This window comes from Pristiophorus japonicus, unplaced genomic scaffold (assembly GCF_044704955.1).
Source record: "Pristiophorus japonicus isolate sPriJap1 unplaced genomic scaffold, sPriJap1.hap1 HAP1_SCAFFOLD_207, whole genome shotgun sequence".
Taxonomy (NCBI): domain Eukaryota; kingdom Metazoa; phylum Chordata; class Chondrichthyes; family Pristiophoridae; genus Pristiophorus; species Pristiophorus japonicus.
In genome coordinates, this window is record NW_027251767.1 from 257,501 (window position 1) to 270,000 (window position 12,500).

At 49.5% G+C, this 12,500-nt stretch overlaps 9 non-coding genes across 9 annotated transcripts; all 9 read left to right on the top strand.

Annotated features, from left to right (window-relative positions):
- The first annotated feature begins 227 nt into the window (after window positions 1-227).
- Window positions 228-300, top strand: trnam-cau (transfer RNA methionine (anticodon CAU)). Its single transcript has one exon. It is a non-coding gene; the product is annotated as a tRNA-Met (tRNA).
- Window positions 301-2,769: 2,469 nt separating this feature from the next.
- On the top strand, window positions 2,770-2,842 carry trnam-cau (transfer RNA methionine (anticodon CAU)). The gene has a single exon. It is a non-coding gene; the product is annotated as a tRNA-Met (tRNA).
- A 1,194-nt stretch (window positions 2,843-4,036) lies between these two features.
- Window positions 4,037-4,109, top strand: trnam-cau (transfer RNA methionine (anticodon CAU)). Its single transcript has one exon. It is a non-coding gene; the product is annotated as a tRNA-Met (tRNA).
- A 1,195-nt stretch (window positions 4,110-5,304) lies between these two features.
- trnam-cau (transfer RNA methionine (anticodon CAU)) lies at window positions 5,305-5,377 on the top strand. The gene has a single exon. It is a non-coding gene; the product is annotated as a tRNA-Met (tRNA).
- A 1,194-nt stretch (window positions 5,378-6,571) lies between these two features.
- trnam-cau (transfer RNA methionine (anticodon CAU)) lies at window positions 6,572-6,644 on the top strand. The gene has a single exon. It is a non-coding gene; the product is annotated as a tRNA-Met (tRNA).
- A 1,195-nt stretch (window positions 6,645-7,839) lies between these two features.
- trnam-cau (transfer RNA methionine (anticodon CAU)) lies at window positions 7,840-7,912 on the top strand. Its single transcript has one exon. It is a non-coding gene; the product is annotated as a tRNA-Met (tRNA).
- A 1,195-nt stretch (window positions 7,913-9,107) lies between these two features.
- On the top strand, window positions 9,108-9,180 carry trnam-cau (transfer RNA methionine (anticodon CAU)). The gene has a single exon. It is a non-coding gene; the product is annotated as a tRNA-Met (tRNA).
- A 1,194-nt stretch (window positions 9,181-10,374) lies between these two features.
- trnam-cau (transfer RNA methionine (anticodon CAU)) lies at window positions 10,375-10,447 on the top strand. Its single transcript has one exon. It is a non-coding gene; the product is annotated as a tRNA-Met (tRNA).
- Window positions 10,448-11,642: 1,195 nt separating this feature from the next.
- Window positions 11,643-11,715, top strand: trnam-cau (transfer RNA methionine (anticodon CAU)). Its single transcript has one exon. It is a non-coding gene; the product is annotated as a tRNA-Met (tRNA).
- Window positions 11,716-12,500: the final 785 nt, after the last annotated feature.

The window sequence follows — 12,500 nt, forward strand, 5'->3', positions numbered from 1 at the left end:
GCCGCATGCCTTTTAATGCTGCTCGTCCTGTGTACTTGCTGATGTCGCAGCTATTTTTCACAGCCTGGGCCAGCGGCGCAATGGATCACGCATCTGACTACGGATTAGAAGATTGCATGTTCGGCTCCTACCTGGCTCGAGCATTTTGGCAATCTTTGCATTCTGGCTTTGAATGCCACATAAGCGAACATAGTTGGTCACACTCTTCAGTTACTAACCAGGCAAGTGCCTTCTTATCGCAGTAGGCAGCGCGTCAGTCTCATAATCTGAAGGTCCTGAGTTCAATCCTCAGAGAAGGCATTAATACTTGCATAGACTTTTTTCCTTCTTTCATTTCAGCTGCATTCATGCAAAAATCAGGAAGTTTTGCTGCGATAGCACATCAAAGGATTTGATGTCCCTCAGCCTGCGGTGACCTTCAGAAGCAGATGGGCTCACACCACACCTGACACAACTCTTGTTTCTGAACAATTACCCGAGCCAAAAGAATAGTGGTGAATGCAGGTATTGATCCCGCTAACTCTCACATACAAAGCAAGCACTCTACCATTTGAGCTAATTCCCCATTGATGTCTGGCATTAGCTCCCAGTTTGCATCTGACTAGCCCCTTATCACTTGCCTCCTCGCTGTTCCACGACCAGCAGAAATCTCTTGCTTCAGGTTGGCCTGCTCCCTGAACACTTTCAATGCTTTGCTCCGATCGACGTTACTGAGCAATAGCAGGCGAGCAAGGGCAGGACTGGAAGCCATGGATATGGTGAAAGACGCCGAGAAGAGCTCGAGCCTGCGCAAGGGAAGCGAGTTGAGCGCAACGTCGCAGCCACCACGAGCGTGAGGGAGCAGGCGAGAGCCCTGTCTGACTGATGGACAAATGACTTCTATTGCCTGAGGCTTTGCCTGAAAGAAAGTGCAATTGCCTGAGGCTTTGCCTGATAGAAAATGCTGGCTCTTTACATGCATTGCTGCTCAAAGGCACTCCCTGCTAACACACACATGCAAGTGTTCAAGCAAAACGGTGAAGGCACTGTCCTGTGCCTCAGCTGCAACATGTTCAGCTGTAAACTGCTCATCATATTAAGAACTCTGCCTTCAGCGAATTGCGACTTACCACACACATACTTACTTCAAAAGAATGCTCACTGCTTCAAGCCGGAGTGCAACCAACCACCTAAGGACGACTTTGCTTTGCTTTGTTTTCTACTGCACTGCTCCGCTCCCCACCTGTCAATCGAAGGGAAGCGGCAGAGGTGCCTATCTTTGCTGATTGTCTGCCGCATGCCTTTTAATGCTGCTCGTCCTGTGTACTTGCTGATGTCGCAGCTATTTTTCACAGCCTGGGCCAGCGGCGCAATGGATCACGCATCTGACTACGGATTAGAAGATTGCATGTTCGGCTCCTACCTGGCTCGAGCATTTTGGCAATCTTTGCATTCTGGTTTTGAATGCGACGTAAGCGAACATAGTTGGTCACACTCTTCAGTTACGAACCAGGCAAGTGCCTTCTTACCGCAGTAGGCAGCGCGTCAGTCTCATAATCTGAAGGTCCTGAGTTCAATCCTGAGAGAAGGCATTAATACTTGCATAGACTTTTCTCCTTCTTTCATTTCAGCTGCATTCATGCAAAAATCAGGAAGTTTTGCTGCGATAGCACATCAAAGGATTTGATGTCCCTCAGCCTGCGGTGACCTTCAGAAGCAGATGGGCTCACACCAAACCTGACACAACTCTTGTTTCTGAACAATTACCCGAGCCAAAAGAATAGTGGTGAATGCACGTATTGATCCCTCTAACGCTCACATGCAAAGCAAGCGCTCTACCATTTGAGCTAATTCCCCATTTATGTCTGGCATTAGCTCCCAGTTTGCATCTGACTAGCCCCTTATCACTTGCCTCCTCGCTATTCCTCGACCAGAAGAAATCTCTTGCTTCAGGTTGGCCTGCTCCCTGAACACTTTCAATGCTTTGCTCCGATCGACGTTACTGAGCAATAGCAGGCGAGCAAGGGCAGGACTGGAAGCCATGGATATGGTGAAAGACGCCGAGAAGAGCTCGAGCCTGCGCAAGGGAAGCGAGTTGAGCGCAACGTCGCAGCCGCCACGAGCGTGAGGGAGCAGGCGAGAGCCCTGTCTGACTGATGGACAAATGACTTCTATTGCCTGAGGCTTTGCCTGAAAGAAAGTGCAATTGCCTGAGGCTTTGCCTGATAGAAAATGCTGGCTCTTTACATGCATTGCTGCTCAAAGGCACTCCCTGCTGACACACACATGCAAGTGTTCAAGCAAAACGGTGAAGGCACTGTCCTGTGCCTCAGCTGCAACATGTTCAGCTGTAAACTGCTCATCATATTAAGAACTCAGCCTTCAGCGAATTGCGACTTACCACACACATACTTACTTCAAAAGAATGCTCACTGCTTCAAGCCGGAGTGCAACCAACCACCTAAGGACGACTTTGCTTTGCTTTGTTTTCTACTGCACTGCTCCGCTCCCCACCTGTCAATCGAAGGGAAGCGGCAGAGGTGCCTATCTTTGCTGATTGTCTGCCGCATGCCTTTTAATGCTGCTCGTCCTGTGTACTTGCTGATGTCGCAGCTATTTTTCACAGCCTGGGCCAGCGGCGCAATGGATAACGCATCTGACTACGGATTAGAAGATTGCATGTTCGGCTCCTACCTGGCTCGAGCATTTTGGCAATCTTTGCATTCTGGCTTTGAATGCCACGTAAGCGAACATAGTTGGTCACACTCTTCAGTTACTAACCAGGCAAGTGCCTTCTTAGCGCAGTAGGCAGCGCGTCAGTCTCATAATCTGAAGGTCCTGAGTTCAATCCTCAGAGAAGGCATTAATACTTGCATAGACTTTTCTCCTTCTTTCATTTCAGCTGCATTCATGCAAAAATCAGGAAGTTTTGCTGCGAGAGCACATCAAAGGATTTGATGTCCCTCAGCCTGCGGTGACCTTCAGAAGCAGATGGGCTCACACCACACCTGACACAACTCTTGTTTCTGAACAATTACCCGAGCCAAAAGAATAGTGGTGAATGCAGGTATTGATCCCGCTAACTCTCACATACAAAGCAAGCACTCTACCATTTGAGCTAATTCCCCATTGATGGCTGGCATTAGCTCCCAGTTTGCATCTGACTAGCCCTTATCACTTGCCTCCTCGCTGTTCCACGACCAGCAGAAATCTCTTGCTTCAGGTTGGCCTGCTCCCTGAACACTTTCAATGCTTTGCTCCAATCGACGTTACTGAGCAATAGCAGGCGAGCAAGGGCAGGACTGGAAGCCATGGATATGGTGAAAGACGCCGAGAAGAGCTCGAGCCTGCGCAAGGGAAGCGAGTTGAGCGCAACGTCGCAGCCGCCACGAGCGTGAGGGAGCAGGCGAGAGCCCTGTCTGACTGATGGACAAATGACTTCTATTGCCTGAGGCTTTGCCTGAAAGAAAGTGCAATTGCCTGAGGCTTTGCCTGATAGAAAATGCTGGCTCTTTACATGCATTGCTGCTCAAAGGCACTCCCTGCTGACACACACATGCAAGTGCTCAAGCAAAACGGTGAAGGCACTGTCCTGTGCCTCAGCTGCAACATTTTCAGCTGTAAACTGCTCATATTAAGAACTCTGCCTTCAGCGAATTGCGACTTACCACACACATACTTACTTCAAAAGAATGCTCACTGCTTCAAGCCGGAGTGCAACCAACCACCTAAGGACGACTTTGCTTTGCTTTGTTTTCTACTGCACTGCTCCGCTCCCCACCTGTCAATCGAAGGGAAGCGGCAGAGGTGCCTATCTTTGCTGATTGTCTGCCGCATGCCTTTTAATGCTGCTCGTCCTGTGTACTTGCTGATGTCGCAGCTATTTTTCACAGCCTGGGCCAGCGGCGCAATGGATAACGCATCTGACTACGGATTAGAAGATTGCATGTTCGGCTCCTACCTGGCTCGAGCATTTTGGCAATCTTTGCATTCTGGCTTTGAATGCCACGTAAGCGAACATAGTTGGTCACACTCTTCAGTTACTAACCAGGCAAGTGCCTTCTTAGCGCAGTAGGCAGCGCGTCAGTCTCATAATCTGAAGGTCCTGAGTTCAATCCTCAGAGAAGGCGTTGATACTTGCATGGACTTTTCTCCTTCTTTCATTTCAGCTGCATTCATGCAAAAATCAGGAAGTTTTGCTGCGATAGCACATCAAAGGATTTGATGTCCCTCAGCCTGCGGTGACCTTCAGAAGCAGATGGGCTCACACCAAACCTGACACAACTCTTGTTTCTGAACAATTACCCGAGCCAAAAGAATAGTGGTGAATGCAGGTATTGATCCCTCTAACGCTCACATGCAAAGCAAGCGCTCTACCATTTGAGCTAATTCCCCATTTATGTCTGGCATTAGCTCCCAGTTTGCATCTGACTAGCCCCTTATCACTTGCCTCCTCGCTATTCCTCGACCAGAAGAAATCTCTTGCTTCAGGTTGGCCTGCTCCCTGAACACTTTCAATGCTTTGCTCCAATCGACGTTACTGAGCAATAGCAGGCGAGCAAGGGCAGGACTGGAAGCCATGGATATGGTGAAAGACGCCGAGAAGAGCTCGAGCCTGCGCAAGGGAAGCGAGTTGAGCGCAACGTCGCAGCCGCCACGAGCGTGAGGGAGCAGGCGAGAGCCCTGTCTGACTGATGGACAAATGACTTCTATTGCCTGAGGCTTTGCCTGAAAGAAAGTGCAATTGCCTGAGGCTTTGCCTGATAGAAAATGCTGGCTCTTTACATGCATTGCTGCTCAAAGGCACTCCCTGCTGACACACACATGCAAGTGCTCAAGCAAAACGGTGAAGGCACTGTCCTGTGCCTCAGCTGCAACATTTTCAGCTGTAAACTGCTCATATTAAGAACTCTGCCTTCAGCGAATTGCGACTTACCACACACATACTTACTTCAAAAGAATGCTCACTGCTTCAAGCCGGAGTGCAACCAACCACCTAAGGACGACTTTGCTTTGCTTTGTTTTCTACTGCACTGCTCCGCTCCCCACCTGTCAATCGAAGGGAAGCGGCAGAGGTGCCTATCTTTGCTGATTGTCTGCCGCATGCCTTTTAATGCTGCTCGTCCTGTGTACTTGCTGATGTCGCAGCTATTTTTCACAGCCTGGGCCAGCGGCGCAATGGATAACGCATCTGACTACGGATTAGAAGATTGCATGTTCGGCTCCTACCTGGCTCGAGCATTTTGGCAATCTTTGCATTCTGGCTTTGAATGCCACGTAAGCGAACATAGTTGGTCACACTCTTCAGTTACTAACCAGGCAAGTGCCTTCTTAGCGCAGTAGGCAGCGCGTCAGTCTCATAATCTGAAGGTCCTGAGTTCAATCCTCAGAGAAGGCATTGATACTTGCATAGACTTTTCTCCTTCTTTCATTTCAGCTGCATTCATGCAAAAATCAGGAAGTTTTGCTGCGAGAGCACATCAAAGGATTTGATGTCCCTCAGCCTGCGGTGACCTTCAGAAGCAGATGGGCTCACACCACACCTGACACAACTCTTGTTTCTGAACAATTACCCGAGCCAAAAGAATAGTGGTGAATGCAGGCATTGATCCCGCTAACTCTCACATACAAAGCAAGCACTCTACCATTTGAGCTAATTCCCCATTGATGGCTGGCATTAGCTCCCAGTTTGCATCTGACTAGCCCTTATCACTTGCCTCCTCGCTGTTCCACGACCAGCAGAAATCTCTTGCTTCAGGTTGGCCTGCTCCCTGAACACTTTCAATGCTTTGCTCCGATCGACGTTACTGAGCAATAGCAGGCGAGCAAGGGCAGGACTGGAAGCCATGGATATGGTGAAAGACGCCGAGAAGAGCTCGAGCCTGCGCAAGGGAAGCGAGTTGAGCGCAACGTCGCAGCCGCCACGAGCGTGAGGGAGCAGGCGAGAGCCCTGTCTGACTGATGGACAAATGACTTCTATTGCCTGAGGCTTTGCCTGAAAGAAAGTGCAATTGCCTGAGGCTTTGCCTGATAGAAAATGCTGGCTCTTTACATGCATTGCTGCTCAAAGGCACTCCCTGCTGACACACACATGCAAGTGCTCAAGCAAAACGGTGAAGGCACTGTCCTGTGCCTCAGCTGCAACATTTTCAGCTGTAAACTGCTCATATTAAGAACTCTGCCTTCAGCGAATTGCGACTTACCACACACATACTTACTTCAAAAGAATGCTCACTGCTTCAAGCCGGAGTGCAACCAACCACCTAAGGACGACTTTGCTTTGCTTTGTTTTCTACTGCACTGCTCCGCTCCCCACCTGTCAATCGAAGGGAAGCGGCAGAGGTGCCTATCTTTGCTGATTGTCTGCCGCATGCCTTTTAATGCTGCTCGTCCTGTGTACTTGCTGATGTCGCAGCTATTTTTCACAGCCTGGGCCAGCGGCGCAATGGATAACGCATCTGACTACGGATTAGAAGATTGCATGTTCGGCTCCTACCTGGCTCGAGCATTTTGGCAATCTTTGCATTCTGGCTTTGAATGCCACGTAAGCGAACATAGTTGGTCACACTCTTCAGTTACTAACCAGGCAAGTGCCTTCTTAGCGCAGTAGGCAGCGCGTCAGTCTCATAATCTGAAGGTCCTGAGTTCAATCCTCAGAGAAGGCATTAATACTTGCATGGACTTTTCTCCTTCTTTCATTTCAGCTGCATTCATGCAAAAATCAGGAAGTTTTGCTGCGATAGCACATCAAAGGATTTGATGTCCCTCAGCCTGCGGTGACCTTCAGAAGCAGATGGGCTCACACCACACCTGACACAACTCTTGTTTCTGAACAATTACCCGAGCCAAAAGAATAGTGGTGAATGCAGGTATTGATCCCGCTAACTCTCACATACAAAGCAAGCACTCTACCATTTGAGCTAATTCCCCATTGATGTCTGGCATTAGCTCCCAGTTTGCATCTGACTAGCCCCTTATCACTTGCCTCCTCGCTGTTCCACGACCAGCAGAAATCTCTTGCTTCAGGTTGGCCTGCTCCCTGAACACTTTCAATGCTTTGCTCCGATCGACGTTACTGAGCAATAGCAGGCGAGCAAGGGCAGGACTGGAAGCCATGGATATGGTGAAAGACGCCGAGAAGAGCTCGAGCCTGCGCAAGGGAAGCGAGTTGAGCGCAACGTCGCAGCCGCCACGAGCGTGAGGGAGCAGGCGAGAGCCCTGTCTGACTGATGGACAAATGACTTCTATTGCCTGAGGCTTTGCCTGAAAGAAAGTGCAATTGCCTGAGGCTTTGCCTGAAAGAAAATGTTGGCTCTTTACATGCATTGCTGCTCAAAGGCACTCCCTGCTGACACACACATGCAAGTGCTCAAGCAAAACGGTGAAGGCACTGTCCTGTGCCTCAGCTGCAACATTTTCAGCTGTAAACTGCTCATATTAAGAACTCTGCCTTCAGCGAATTGCGACTTACCACACACATACTTACTTCAAAAGAATGCTCACTGCTTCAAGCCGGAGTGCAACCAACCACCTAAGGACGACTTTGCTTTGCTTTGTTTTCTACTGCACTGCTCCGCTCCCCACCTGTCAATCGAAGGGAAGCGGCAGAGGTGCCTATCTTTGCTGATTGTCTGCCGCATGCCTTTTAATGCTGCTCGTCCTGTGTACTTGCTGATGTCGCAGCTATTTTTCACAGCCTGGGCCAGCGGCGCAATGGATCACGCATCTGACTACGGATTAGAAGATTGCATGTTCGGCTCCTACCTGGCTCGAGCATTTTGGCAATCTTTGCATTCTGGCTTTGAATGCCACGTAAGCGAACATAGTTGGTCACACTCTTCAGTTACTAACCAGGCAAGTGCCTTCTTAGCGCAGTAGGCAGCGCGTCAGTCTCATAATCTGAAGGTCCTGAGTTCAATCCTCAGAGAAGGCATTAATACTTGCATGGACTTTTCTCCTTCTTTCATTTCAGCTGCTTTCATGCAAAAATCAGGAAGTTTTGCTGCGATAGCACATCAAAGGATTTGATGTCCCTCAGCCTGCGGTGACCTTCAGAAGCAGATGGGCTCACACCAAACCTGACACAACTCTTGTTTCTGAACAATTACCCGAGCCAAAAGAATAGTGGTGAATGCAGGTATTGATCCCTCTAACACTCACATGCAAAGCAAGCGCTCTACCATTTGAGCTAATTCCCCATTTATGTCTGGCATTAGCTCCCAGTTTGCATCTGACTAGCCCCTTATCACTTGCCTCCTCGCTATTCCTCGACCAGAAGAAATCTCTTGCTTCAGGTTGGCCTGCTCCCTGAACACTTTCAATGCTTTGCTCCAATCGACGTTACTGAGCAATAGCAGGCGAGCAAGGGCAGGACTGGAAGCCATGGATATGGTGAAAGACGCCGAGAAGAGCTCGAGCCTGCGCAAGGGAAGCGAGTTGAGCGCAACGTCGCAGCCGCCACGAGCGTGAGGGAGCAGGCGAGAGCCCTGTCTGACTGATGGACAAATGACTTCTATTGCCTGAGGCTTTGCCTGAAAGAAAGTGCAATTGCCTGAGGCTTTGCCTGATAGAAAATGCTGGCTCTTTACATGCATTGCTGCTCAAAGGCACTCCCTGCTGACACACACATGCAAGTGCTCAAGCAAAACGGTGAAGGCACTGTCCTGTGCCTCAGCTGCAACATTTTCAGCTGTAAACTGCTCATATTAAGAACTCTGCCTTCAGCGAATTGCGACTTACCACACACATACTTACTTCAAAAGAATGCTCACTGCTTCAAGCCGGAGTGCAACCAACCACCTAAGGACGACTTTGCTTTGCTTTGTTTTCTACTGCACTGCTCCGCTCCCCACCTGTCAATCGAAGGGAAGCGGCAGAGGTGCCTATCTTTGCTGATTGTCTGCCGCATGCCTTTTAATGCTGCTCGTCCTGTGTACTTGCTGATGTCGCAGCTATTTTTCACAGCCTGGGCCAGCGGCGCAATGGATAACGCATCTGACTACGGATTAGAAGATTGCATGTTCGGCTCCTACCTGGCTCGAGCATTTTGGCAATCTTTGCATTCTGGCTTTGAATGCCACGTAAGCGAACATAGTTGGTCACACTCTTCAGTTACTAACCAGGCAAGTGCCTTCTTAGCGCAGTAGGCAGCGCGTCAGTCTCATAATCTGAAGGTCCTGAGTTCAATCCTCAGAGAAGGCATTAATACTTGCATAGACTTTTCTCCTTCTTTCATTTCAGCTGCATTCATGCAAAAATCAGGAAGTTTTGCTGCGAGAGCACATCAAAGGATTTGATGTCCCTCAGCCTGCGGTGACCTTCAGAAGCAGATGGGCTCACACCACACCTGACACAACTCTTGTTTCTGAACAATTACCCGAGCCAAAAGAATAGTGGTGAATGCAGGCATTGATCCCGCTAACTCTCACATACAAAGCAAGCACTCTACCATTTGAGCTAATTCCCCATTGATGGCTGGCATTAGCTCCCAGTTTGCATCTGACTAGCCCTTATCACTTGCCTCCTCGCTGTTCCACGACCAGCAGAAATCTCTTGCTTCAGGTTGGCCTGCTCCCTGAACACTTTCAATGCTTTGCTCCGATCGACGTTACTGAGCAATAGCAGGCGAGCAAGGGCAGGACTGGAAGCCATGGATATGGTGAAAGACGCCGAGAAGAGCTCGAGCCTGCGCAAGGGAAGCGAGTTGAGCGCAACGTCGCAGCCGCCACGAGCGTGAGGGAGCAGGCGAGAGCCCTGTCTGACTGATGGACAAATGACTTCTATTGCCTGAGGCTTTGCCTGAAAGAAAGTGCAATTGCCTGAGGCTTTGCCTGATAGAAAATGCTGGCTCTTTACATGCATTGCTGCTCAAAGGCACTCCCTGCTGACACACACATGCAAGTGCTCAAGCAAAACGGTGAAGGCACTGTCCTGTGCCTCAGCTGCAACATTTTCAGCTGTAAACTGCTCATATTAAGAACTCTGCCTTCAGCGAATTGCGACTTACCACACACATACTTACTTCAAAAGAATGCTCACTGCTTCAAGCCGGAGTGCAACCAACCACCTAAGGACGACTTTGCTTTGCTTTGTTTTCTACTGCACTGCTCCGCTCCCCACCTGTCAATCGAAGGGAAGCGGCAGAGGTGCCTATCTTTGCTGATTGTCTGCCGCATGCCTTTTAATGCTGCTCGTCCTGTGTACTTGCTGATGTCGCAGCTATTTTTCACAGCCTGGGCCAGCGGCGCAATGGATAACGCATCTGACTACGGATTAGAAGATTGCATGTTCGGCTCCTACCTGGCTCGAGCATTTTGGCAATCTTTGCATTCTGGCTTTGAATGCCACGTAAGCGAACATAGTTGGTCACACTCTTCAGTTACTAACCAGGCAAGTACCTTCTTAGCGCAGTAGGCAGCGCGTCAGTCTCATAATCTGAAGGTCCTGAGTTCAATCCTCAGAGAAGGCATTAATACTTGCATGGACTTTTCTCCTTCTTTCATTTCAGCTGCATTCATGCAAAAATCAGGAAGTTTTGCTGCGATAGCACATCAAAGGATTTGATGTCCCTCAGCCTGCGGTGACCTTCAGAAGCAGATGGGCTCACACCAAACCTGACACAACTCTTGTTTCTGAACAATTACCCGAGCCAAAAGAATAGTGGTGAATACAGGTATTGATCCCTCTAACGCTCACATGCAAAGCAAGCGCTCTACCATTTGAGCTAATTCCCCATTTATGTCTGGCATTAGCTCCCAGTTTGCATCTGACTAGCCCCTTATCACTTGCCTCCTCGCTATTCCTCGACCAGAAGAAATCTCTTGCTTCAGGTTGGCCTGCTCCCTGAACACTTTCAATGCTTTGCTCCAATCGACGTTACTGAGCAATAGCAGGCGAGCAAGGGCAGGACTGGAAGCCATGGATATGGTGAAAGACGCCGAGAAGAGCTCGAGCCTGCGCAAGGGAAGCGAGTTGAGCGCAACGTCGCAGCCGCCACGAGCGTGAGGGAGCAGGCGAGAGCCCTGTCTGACTGATGGACAAATGACTTCTATTGCCTGAGGCTTTGCCTGAAAGAAAGTGCAATTGCCTGAGGCTTTGCCTGATAGAAAATGCTGGCTCTTTACATGCATTGCTGCTCAAAGGCACTCCCTGCTGACACACACATGCAAGTGCTCAAGCAAAACGGTGAAGGCACTGTCCTGTGCCTCAGCTGCAACATTTTCAGCTGTAAACTGCTCATATTAAGAACTCTGCCTTCAGCGAATTGCGACTTACCACACACATACTTACTTCAAAAGAATGCTCACTGCTTCAAGCCGGAGTGCAACCAACCACCTAAGGACGACTTTGCTTTGCTTTGTTTTCTACTGCACTGCTCCGCTCCCCACCTGTCAATCGAAGGGAAGCGGCAGAGGTGCCTATCTTTGCTGATTGTCTGCCGCATGCCTTTTAATGCTGCTCGTCCTGTGTACTTGCTGATGTCGCAGCTATTTTTCACAGCCTGGGCCAGCGGCGCAATGGATAACGCATCTGACTACGGATTAGAAGATTGCATGTTCGGCTCCTACCTGGCTCGAGCATTTTGGCAATCTTTGCATTCTGGCTTTGAATGCCACGTAAGCGAACATAGTTGGTCACACTCTTCAGTTACTAACCAGGCAAGTGCCTTCTTAGCGCAGTAGGCAGCGCGTCAGTCTCATAATCTGAAGGTCCTGAGTTCAATCCTCAGAGAAGGCATTAATACTTGCATAGACTTTTCTCCTTCTTTCATTTCAGCTGCATTCATGCAAAAATCAGGAAGTTTTGCTGCGAGAGCACATCAAAGGATTTGATGTCCCTCAGCCTGCGGTGACCTTCAGAAGCAGATGGGCTCACACCACACCTGACACAACTCTTGTTTCTGAACAATTACCCGAGCCAAAAGAATAGTGGTGAATGCAGGTATTGATCCCGCTAACTCTCACATACAAAGCAAGCACTCTACCATTTGAGCTAATTCCCCATTGATGGCTGGCATTAGCTCCCAGTTTGCATCTGACTAGCCCTTATCACTTGCCTCCTCGCTGTTCCACGACCAGCAGAAATCTCTTGCTTCAGGTTGGCCTGCTCCCTGAACACTTTCAATGCTTTGCTCCGATCGACGTTACTGAGCAATAGCAGGCGAGCAAGGGCAGGACTGGAAGCCATGGATATGGTGAAAGACGCCGAGAAGAGCTCGAGCCTGCGCAAGGGAAGCGAGTTGAGCGCAACGTCGCAGCCGCCACGAGCGTGAGGGAGCAGGCGAGAGCCCTGTCTGACTGATGGACAAATGACTTCTATTGCCTGAGGCTTTGCCTGAAAGAAAGTGCAATTGCCTGAGGCTTTGCCTGATAGAAAATGCTGGCTCTTTACATGCATTGCTGCTCAAAGGCACTCCCTGCTGACACACACATGCAAGTGCTCAAGCAAAACGGTGAAGGCACTGTCCTGTGCCTCAGCTGCAACATTTTCAGCTGTAAACTGCTCATATTAAGAACTCTGCC